The following is an 8,689-nucleotide window of genomic DNA, read 5'->3' as shown; positions in this document are numbered from 1 at the left end:
CTACGTTGTGTTCGGATTTTTAAAATGTATTAGGTTTTTAGGGCAAAATTTTCTCGAAAAAATTGTTCGGATTCCAATTTGTTCAAACAATGGGGTGTTTGGATTCTGGGGGCACCACGGTATATTATAGTTATAGTATATTCAGTTATATATACTGGTATATTTTTATTTCAGTAAAAAAGAGAACTGGTATATATACCCACTGATTACCGTCCGTCTGGCCGCACGTTCGCCTTAGGGCCCCCCTGTGGTCGCCTTGCGGGCACCTTGTGTCTGCCTTAAATTCTATAGCCGCCGCAGCGACGCCCTAAGGTCACCATGCAACATCAAATCAAAGACCGTACGGCACCCCCACGTTTTCAGTCTCCACGATTTCTAAATACGCTGTGTGGCTACCCGGAAAATAAAAACATATGTGACTGCTACATTGTGTGACCGTAGAAATACTGCGGCCGCCGTATAATCGCTAGTGGCCGCAGATTTTGGAGACCCCACGGCCGCCGTGGCAAATGTGATCGAGGCCTTAGCACGACGTACATATGTTTTTGTGGAACGATATAATTGAACTAGAAGGGCAATCTGTAGAGCGCATACCTCCGCCCTGTAATGCTTGATCCACGAGAACATATCTGGCCCAATACATTTTTTGAGATATTGTACTATATATCGTTTTTGAGCCCCATCTCTCAAATGGTGAAGAATCACTTAAAAAATTTCTTGTAGTTGGATCCGGATCCAGATCTTCATCAAAATTGAATTATTTCTTCTATGTCACACACCCAACATGTTCACCAAGTTTTGTCCAAATCTGTCCACAACTTTTTGAGATTCCTTGCAAAAAAAAAATATATATATATATATATATGTATATATATATATATATATATATATATAAGTAGGGTAAGAATACTGATTCTGGCTCACTTTTCCCCATGTAAATGAATGGGGGATTTTCAGCGATTTATATTTTTTTTCCCTAAAAATAAATCCCCTTTTTATCCCAAGGTATATTTATTTGTCTCCCCTTTTAACTTGGAGGTTGAACCTCATTGAATTGAACACCTGGGGGTTGAACAGCTCACTCATTGAACCTATAAAGATTTGTTCATTCTCAAATTCCTTCAATAGTTTAATTTTCTTTGCACAATAATCCCCATCTAAAATATTGACAAACAAAACATTTGAATCTTTATATTTTTTAAGATACCCCATTTGTGCCATTACGAAATGATAAACTTCTCTTAATGCTCTTGTTTGACCACCTCCTGAGCCACAGGTTATTTTTTGTTAAGCCCCGCCCACTTTTCTTTAAGCCCCGCCCACTTTTGTTAAGCCCCGCCCACTTTCCACAAGGTATTCAATAAGCCCCGCCCACTTTTCTTTAAGCCACGCCCACTTTTCCTAAGCCCCGCCCACTTTTGCTAAGCTCCGCCCACTTTTCATAAGGTATTTTTTCTAAGCCACGCCCACTTTTGCTAAGCTCCGCCCACTTTTCATAAGGTATTTTTTTCTAAGCCACGCCCACTTTTCCTAAGCCCCGCCCACTTTTGCTAAGCTCCGCCCACTTTTCATAAGGTATTTTTTTCTAAGCCACGCCCACTTTTCCTAAGCTCCGCCTACTTTTCATAAGGTATTTTTTCTAAGCCACGCCCACTTTTCCTAAGCTCCGCCTACTTTTGCTAAGCCCCGCCCACTCTTACATCATTTCCAGTTCATCTCTGACTCACAAAGAAATCACTAGAAAATTACAGGATGTTATGGTTTTGAAAAATTTCCCAATGAAGGCTTGCCTAGGCTTGCCCAGGGAATTTCCAAAGGAAACCACACCCACCAGTCTTTCTCTATAAAAGCTTCAAACCCAGGCTCCATTTTAAACATTTGTTCTTGCTGGCAATGGTGTTCTGTGTGCTTGTCTCAAACTCTCTGTCTTCTATGGAACTAAACCTTCAAGTTGATGAACTGGATTCAAACCTCTTATCTATTGAGGTAAGATTTTTTATTTTCCTATTTTCAAACTTTGATTGAAGCATACTCATTTAATAATTAAATAACTTAATTAATACATTATTATTTTCTCTCACAGGAAATTGTATCTGAAAATACTGCTTTTGCTACAACTTGGGGGGAAATTGTTGGCTTGGTTGAAGACCTTGAGTGGGATGACTTTGGTGTTCCTTGGAACTCTCTGTCTTCTATGGAACTAAACCTTCAAGTTGATGAACTGGATTCAAACCTCTTATCTATTGAGGTAAGATTTTTTATTTTCCTATTTTCAAACTTTGATTGAAGCATACTCATTTAATAATTAAATAACTTAATTAATACATTATTATTTTCTCTCACAGGAAATTGTGTCTGAAATACGAAATGAAAATACTGCTTTTGCTACAACTTGGGGCGAAATTGTTGGCTTGGTTGAAGACCTTATGAGCGACCAAGACCCACAGAACGAGTTCGTCCTTGATGACCCAACCAAAGAGTTATACCTTGGAGACCAGCAAAATCCTGAAAAAGAGTTTTACAGCAATAGTACTCATTGTGAGTTATCAAGACAATACCCACTGAACAAGTTATACCTTGATGAGCCAGAATACAAGTTTTACCTTGGAGACTCACAAATTTTGAAAAAATCAGTAAATGAGTTCTGCCTTGATGGTTTAAATAACTACCTTGGAGACTCAGGAAAAGGGTTCTGCCAAGATGGTTCTAAATATGGGGCCTACCTTGGAGACTCACAAATTTTGAAAAATCAGTAAATGAGTTCTGCCTTGATGGTTTAAATAACTACCTTGGAGACTCAGGAAAAGGGTTCTGCCAAGATGGTTCTAAATATGGGGCCTACCTTGGAGACTCACAAATTTTGAAAAAATCAGTAAATGAGTTCTGCCTTGATGGTTTAAATAACTACCTTGGAGACTCAGGAAAAGGGTTCTGCCAAGATGGTTCTAAATATGGGGCCTACCTTGGAGACTCACAAATTTTGAAAAAATCAGTAAATGAGTTATCCTTAAGAGACTTTGTAAGTTGGTTTTACTTTGAATACTTGAAATGTGGGTTCTGGATTGATAACTCACAATGTGATACATATCTTGGAAACTCAACGGGAATGTGGTTATACCTTGAAGACTTGGAAAGTTGGGTTTATGTTGGACACTTGAAACTTTTTTGGGGGCTTTTATTTATTTATTTATTTATTTATTATTATTATTATTTTATTTATTTATATTTTGGAGACTTTTGGAGTTGCTATCACTCTTTGGGATCTAAACCTATCGATGTAGTTCTTTGTCGGATGGTGCTTGATGGGAGCAAGATCAAGAAAGTTCTGGGAAGAAAGTGCAGGCTTACTCCCCCTTTCTACGTCATCAAACCTGAAAGCCTTAAAAGACAGAATTGGAAGAAGAAAAAAAAAACGTAAAAATATATATATATATATAGGTGGAAATCTCATTTTGAAAAAGACATTGTGTTGGGCGAGGATTGAGTTGGGGTTGAGATTTTGAATGTGAGGGTTGGGGTTGAGATTTTGAATGTGAGGGTTGGGACACACACACATACACACCAACAAACAAAGTTAAGCCTTGACTTCAGTTGAGGATTCTGTGTTTGGGGTTCACAGATCTAAGAACGTCCCCCTTGACACACATTATATACTGTTATACACCTCGGACTTGGCCCTCGAGTGTCCACAACGGTGTATAGTAGGAGGGAGTGAAGCGCCAACCTATTGCTCCCATTACACACACACACACACAAACAAAAGTTAAACCTTGACTATTCAGTTGAGGATTCTGTGTTTGGGGTTCACAGATCTAAGAACGTCCCCCTTGACACACATTATATACTTGTCCCTCTAGTGTCCACAAAGGTGTATTATCTGCTTAGTTTTGTCTTTTGTAATTCCTGTGAATAAAATGAACCTAAAATCTCTTCCCCTTCCAAATCATATATTTTATAAGTCCAAGGAACTGTATCTATTACATCAACAATTTTAAAAAGTTCTTTCGTCCATCGTTCAGTAAAACCCTTTTCAAAATGAGATTTCCACCTATATATTCTTACGATATCACCAACTTTGAACTTAGGTTTTCTGACATTAATCTCTTTTTCATATTTTAATTTTGTAAATGTTTCTGATGGCTTCATATTCGTTGACGTGTGAATCGTGTCATTATACTTATCCACAATATCCTGAATAAAAGATAACCATTGTTGTGAACCGAGTTGTGTGAATTTTTTATATAGTCTCTCTTTTAAGGTACGATTAAAACGTTCAACAACAACTGCCTTCCCTTCATTAAAGGTACTGTATAATGTAATACTGTTATTTTTTAAAAAATTCATAAATGTCTTGTTATAAAACTCTCTACCCTCATCAGTCCACAATTTCTTAGGTTTTCTCTTACTTTTATTAAATATCTGTTGAAAAGCTAACACAAGAGTATTACCTGTTTTGTTTTTTAAAGGGACAACCCACGCATATCTACTCCTCAAATCAATAACGGTTAAAGCATACTTGTACCCCTTATCATTATTGAGTTCAATCAAATCAGCAGACCAGATATAATCAACTTCCTTGGAATAAACTTTCCTTCTCTGAAACTTTGTGAATATTGGTTTATGTAATTCATCAGCTAATTGCTCTTCAGTCTTAATGGCATCATTAGAGCCTATAAGTTTTTGAATTTCCAAGTCCAAGTTTCAATTTAGCACTAATCATCTTCTTCACGATGAACCTATCAACTTTTTCTCTCAAGGTTGGATTTTGTATCAGAGACAAATTATATAACATTTCTCTATCGGCTTCATGCTTTTCTTCCAACGTTGTGGTATTCCCATAATCAATATCGTGTCTCATGCACACTTCATCAACTCTATTGATTGGTTTACTCCAGGATTTAGGATTGTCTGCCTCATCTAATCTTTTATCCAAGTTTGTGCCTGGACCACAGAAAGAATACCCTGGAAGATGTAATTCCCTGGTATTCCAGTAGTTGTAAATTTACTTCCTGATAAAAACTTTTGTATATCTCCTCCGAGTTTGTGTTTGGAGATAAATTGATTTTTTTTTGAACCACACACCGAACATATACCTTTTTGTATAACCCTGTTATTTTTACTTTTAATATATGAAATATTTTTAGTATTAGTTTTCTTTTACATTTGAGACAATAACTCATTTATTTATGAGAAAAATTTCTGCAGAGTGCAAAAACCTTTTTAGTTTCCAACATGCACATTTGAATCTTAATTTTTAAAACATAAAGAATCCTTAGAAATGCCTTCACTCTCTCCTCCATTTATTTAAGAAAAAACTTGAATTAAAATACATGTCTTCTCGATGTCGATAGTCTTGTCGAAAGTATTGCAAATAGACTTTTTAATTCTTTGTATTCCTCCCTGGTGAGATAAGTTAATTTCTTTAATACCTCTATTCTTTTTGAATCTCACTGGTTTCCATATTTTGATATTTATTCATTCTCTCTCTTTCCTCCCTCTCTCTCTTCTCTCTTTCCTCCTTCTCTCTCTCCTCCTCCTCCTTTTCCTCCTCTTCCCTCTCTTCTTCAACTCCTTCCTCATCCCTTACTATACTTGAATCGTTTACACCCCATAGAATATTATACATATATTCATCAGGATTTCTTGTTATTCCTGTATCCAAAATAATTTTTTTACAACAGGATACCAATAAAATTTCTTTTGAATTTCTAAAAGAGCCTTACCTTTTCTTAACCTTATAATTTTTTCATTATTTAACATTCTAATTAAATCTAAAGTTGTTGGTTTATCAACATCAGCATAATGCCAATCTTTTATTGAAAATACCTCATTCTTATGTTGTAGAACATATTTATTAAAATACCGAATACCCTTTTCTTGAAGGTATGCTTGGACACAGAAATGATAATTTTCTTGAAGCCTTCTTGCTGTCATTTATGTATTAGAAATATATGTTAGAATAATATTATGGCACGAAACACCTCCCCATCTTCCCATAGTTAAATCATTTTGTATTTCCTTACTTATTATATATAATCCTGTTTTTTCTGTTTTCATGAGATAAACAAGGGCAAAACCATTATTATATTTACCCTTATTAAATTCTTTTATTTGTTGTTTACTAATCGTGGCTCCACAAAACTCATTCTCGATACCAAGTGGATAATATTCTTCCTTACGAGACTGATTTAATTGTTCCAGGTCTTCGAGGTTAATTTTAAATGACCAATTATACCCTAAATCATTCATATCATACCCCCATTGTTCTATTCTCATACAAACGATACGCCCTTCTTTATAAAAATTTATTTTAATTCGAACTGTGAATTCTGTATGACCTGGAGATAATATCAACACTTCTGTATCTTTAGAATACACAGCCGTTTTATTTAAGTATATATATTGTGATAAATCGCTTAATCTCACCAAGTCATTCGCGTCAGTCGGGCTTGGATAATTTTTTAATTTATAAGCATTTTTCATGTTAATATTTTTGTTTATATTATATTTATGTCGTTCAGCCTGTGCCTTTGTGTAATAATTTGATAAATCAATATCCAGTTCTTGAGATACACCAAAGATAGAACCATCTTTACCAACATAAGTCATTTATATTAGATTAAAAATAATATCATAAAATTTTTTATTTTTGTTGAGTTGAAATAACACATATAGACATAATTGACCACAACACTTGGAATTTAATTCTTGGACTTGAAATGTTTGATAAACACCATTCTGTAAGAATTTTATGACTTCAACAGGTGGTGGAAGACCAAAACTATCAAAATAATATTTGTCTTGACTATTAAAAATACAAACCCAATGAGAACCGTTCCCATCATTATCTTCTAAGTTCATAATAATATTCTTTGTATGTTTCGACACATTTGTTAATTCATCTCTCATACAAATAACCACATTATGAATTTTTAATTTCTTACAATATTTGACAAGTTGTAAATTTGATGTTGTATTCTTTCCAAATTCTTTCAACCACTCATCAATACTCATTTATTTATTAGAAAGATATAATCCATTACCTCTTTTCGTTAATTTTACACCTGCTTGTGCTATAGAAGAAAGCATATCTCCAACTAACAATCTCGCTTTATCAGGCAGACCTTCAAGTTTTTCAGCAAAATCTACAATTACACCACTTCCACTAATTTGTTTCTCCAACTCTTTGTTATGTCTTTCCAATTCTTTTTGAGCCTGGAGTTGAGCCTTCCTTTCGTTGGCAGTTTTGACCGCTGTTGAAATACCACCCGTCAATGCTCCAACCGCACTTAAACCAGCAAATAAAGGAATTAGAAATGGGAGAAATCCTCCACTCGTCTCTCTTATTGAATATTTTTTCAACATTGGTTTTGTCATTTTAATTTTAAGTGAGCCAGTGTCATTCAAGATTTTAACCTGTTCTCTTGTGAGCAAAACATCAATTCTTACTGCTCCTTTTCTCTGAATTGTATTAACGTTAATCGTACAAGGCTTTTGATTTTGAACACAAGATGATAGTTTATGAAGATTGATTTGATTAACATATACCCCAGTTGGTACTTTGCCACTCATTTATTTAACAAAAAATTATGTGAGACTAATCATCACACCATTATCTGTATTAATCTGCAATTCTGTTTCTTCCAAAAGCAAACAATATGTATCAACTTCTTCACTCTCTCCTCTTTCAATGTATAGGGAAGTATCCACTCGATTAGACTTTATAGTTTCTTTTTGAGCGCTCAGGTCAAACGTATAGATTGTATACAAACTTTTAAATGCTGTCATATCCAAAATAGGTTCTTTATTTCCATTACTTTCACACACCTTTTGGTAAGACTTGTATGCTTCAGCAAAATCATTTTTTTCCCAATTAATTTCCAATCTATCTCGTGGATAAAATGTTCCATCTAGAGAAACGCGAAGTTGTTTCACCTTAGCATTATCACTCAATGCATTATTCTTATCAGTCGCAGTATCACCATCTGGCTTTTTAAAAATCATCCACAGATATCGTGGCTTTCCTTCCAGAACACCCAAATTCCACGTGTAAGTAGTTTGATTGAGTTTAACGTGTTGACATCTTCTTTTGAGGTATGATACACTGAGTGGTTTTTTTGAGTTAAGTCTTCGATTCAACATCTCTTCTGTTTTAAGATTAGGAGTATATTCACTGATATACCAACTCATCTCCTCAATTACAAATTTATTCTGATCACCAAAAGCATTACCAACACCAAAAAGCAATCTATTTTCATTATCATTCCTTTGTAGTTGAAATCTAATTTTAAGACCATACAGAACTTTATCATAATCACAAAATCCAAATATACCTTTAAGAGGAACTGCCACAGTAAAACTATTTTCTGCTTTTGTATCATCATTATACATTCCTTTCCTTTGAATATATCCAGGGTCTGTGTTTGTTCCCGTTGACATATCAGGAATAAAACCTTCGACAGACCCCTTTCCCATTCTATCACTGAATGTATAGAGTGTAAATTTCATCATTTCAGATACAGCAGAGACATAATCAACCGCTTCAACTTCTTGTGTTCCAATATACAATCGCACACTATCAAACATTTTCCAGAAGAAATCATTTACAAGTGTAGCGTTTGTGTTATTCCCAGCCTTAGTGAATTTAAATTTACACAACAAGAAACTTTCGGAGAGATTCAAATAGGTT

The 8,689-nt window shown here is 34.8% G+C and overlaps 1 long non-coding RNA gene across 1 annotated transcript; it reads left to right on the top strand.

The window, feature by feature from the left end:
- Window positions 1–907: 907 nt before the first annotated feature.
- On the top strand, window positions 908–2,643 carry LOC147025966 (uncharacterized). Its single transcript, XR_015057898.1, has 3 exons — window positions 908–1,986; window positions 2,084–2,248; window positions 2,346–2,643. It is a non-coding gene; the product is annotated as an uncharacterized LOC147025966 (long non-coding RNA).
- The last annotated feature ends 6,046 nt before the right edge of the window (window positions 2,644–8,689 follow it).

This window comes from Eptatretus burgeri, chromosome 5 (assembly GCF_056783735.1).
Source record: "Eptatretus burgeri isolate ZD-2024b chromosome 5, Ebu_testis_v1, whole genome shotgun sequence".
Classification (NCBI taxonomy): domain Eukaryota; kingdom Metazoa; phylum Chordata; class Myxini; order Myxiniformes; family Myxinidae; genus Eptatretus; species Eptatretus burgeri.
Note: the sequence above shows the minus strand (reverse complement) of the source record. Positions and strands in the feature narration are given on the sequence as shown.